This window comes from Gossypium hirsutum, chromosome D08 (assembly GCF_007990345.1).
Source record: "Gossypium hirsutum isolate 1008001.06 chromosome D08, Gossypium_hirsutum_v2.1, whole genome shotgun sequence".
Classification (NCBI taxonomy): Eukaryota; Viridiplantae; Streptophyta; class Magnoliopsida; order Malvales; family Malvaceae; genus Gossypium; species Gossypium hirsutum.
Window position 1 is genome coordinate 52827652 of NC_053444.1, and position 2770 is coordinate 52830421.

The following is a 2770-nucleotide window of genomic DNA, read 5'->3' on the forward strand; positions in this document are numbered from 1 at the left end:
ATGTGTTACATTAAAAATGGATCACACGGCCAACGCCAATTTAGGCCGAGTGGGCCACACAGGCACACACGGGTGTGTGGGCCCATTTTTGTTGGAATGTTTCTAAGGTTGCATGGGTCACATGAAGTTGACTGTGAACCTACTGTAAGGTCAGTAAGCGCTATTTAAACCCTTAAATGTGTGAAATTGACTGAATAATATCTGTACTGAACATGTTAATATCTGAACCGAATATATGTACTGAAATTGCATAATAGCATATCATCCATTGTATGTTGCATTGCATTGGGTTGAGGGTTGTTATTCGGAGGAAGTGTACTAAAAGGCTTTAAGCCTAATTTAATGGCAGCTCAGCTGCAAACTACTGATTTGTGCCGCATTCGGTACTACTTGGAGTGTAGGGATGGGTGGGTTGATTATATCCGCACATGGAGTGTAGGGTTGGATGGAGATGGTGTGTAGAGGCTGGTTGGGTAGGATTTTTCTATTGTTTAACTGTTACTGCTACTGATACTGTGATGGGCTAAGTCCCAAACTGTTACTGATATTGAAAAGGGCTTAGGCCCAAGACTGTTCAACTGTACACTGTGAATACTAATTGTTTGTTTGTTTCTACGGGATTACACGCTGAGTTTACGTAAACTCGCCCTTTTTGTTTAATGTGCACAGGTAATCCTCAGACTTAGACAGATCGATGCGACGAAAGACTCAGCGGTGACCACAAAAATTTTTGGACTTCATGGTTTTCAATTTACGTTTTATGATTTAATTATTATTGATTATTTGGATTGTAATTTAAGAACCCTCTAGGACTTTAGTTTTAAATTTTGGGTTTTTATTTATTTATTTTACTTCATGGATTTATACCTGCTGGTTGTAGGAAATTCGGTTTTCAAAAGTTAAAGTAGTTTCTAAACGCATGATCACTTAGACTGTTTTATTAAAGCTTCCGCAATGATGGATGTTTCAAAACAAATATTTTAAATGAATAAAGACGACTTCCTAAGTTCTAACAAAGGTTTACTAAAGATAATAAAATGGAATGTTTTCAACGTAACAACGAGGTTTCAAAAATACTATCGTGTGACATTGCCAGATACGGTCATAACGTCTAGGCTGAGTTTGAGGTGTTACAAAATCATATTCAAACATACCAAATTAACCATTCAAAACATACTTTCACTTGACCATATCCGTACCAATCAACAAAGTATCAAAGGGCCAAAAGCACACAAACCACAGTACCATATTTACAAGCCAAACATAACAGCTTAATTCATCAACATACCAAAACAATCCATAAGTGTTTACTTTCATACCATTCTATTTATACCAAAAGATATCTATTCATAAACTTAGAAAATTAACTAACCACTTAATTTAGTAATTTGCCATAATGTACCAAAATAACCTACAAAGCTACATATACATATACATGCCACAACCCTAAGGAGTACAAGAACTACCAACATCGATGGATAATGTGAGCGAAGATTCGATCCGCCTAAATGTCAGCAATAACGATATACAAAACAATAAGCAAAAACGTATGAGCTTATAGAGCTTAGTAAAAACATAGTAAATCCTTTAACTTAACATCGATTGAATGCAACTCTTATTTTACACGATTGAAGTTATCGAAGTGTAAACAAGGGCATGTATGTGCAATCAGGGATACCGAGATACAAACAGGGGCACGTATGTGCAATCAGGGGTACCAAAGTACAAACAGGGGCACGTATGTGCAATTAGGGGTACTGAAGTACAAACAAGGGCACGTATATGCAATTAGGGGTACCGAAGTACAAACAGGGGCACGTATGTGCAATTCAGGTATAATTAACATCAGTATTTAATTACATAGTTATAAGATGAAAATACATATGGAAATTCAATTATACATTTAAATATTATAAATTTACCTCGAACACAAAAACGACAAAATAGGATCTACTAGTCCAATACTTTATCTTTTCTTCGATCTAGATCCGTACGAGGTTTAACTTGATATAAATAAGAAAATTCAATGCATTCAATATTCACTTTAATCAATTCATTCCAAAATACATAATTTTCAAATTTACACTTTTACCCCTAATATTTTAACTTCTTTACAATTTAGTCATTAAGCTCGTATATTGAAATTCATGCAATTTCATCCACCTAATATGCTAGCAAAATTCTATATAAACCCATAGAAACTCATAGAAATCATTATTTCGCAATTTGACCATGAATTTTACACATTTTACAAATAAATCCCTAATTGACATTTTCAACAAAAATCACTTTACAAAAGTTATTTATTTATCTATCAACAAAGATTCGTTTTCTTCCATCAAACATAAAAAATCTCATTAAAAAATTCATGGAAAAACCCTAACCCTTTAAAATTTTTACAAATTAGTCCTTGGGATAGCTAGATTAAGCTACAACGATTCCGAAAACATAAAAATCATTAAAAACAGAACCTAAATTCACTTACATGCAAGGATGGAGTTTCTAATCTTCAATTTTGGTGGATGAAGACATTTTAGAAGAAGATGTTTTATTAGTTATATTATTACTTAACTTATTTATCAATTTACTTAAATAACCTTATAAATTAAATTATAAAATACTTAATTCATGTCCAAGAATGTCCACTAACTTTATAAATGGTAAAATTACCATTTAAATCCCTTAAAAATTTAATTTCATAGCCATTGGGTACTTTTAACTTATAGAATTCTAATTTTGAATCTTTTACGATTTAGTCCTTTTTACCAAA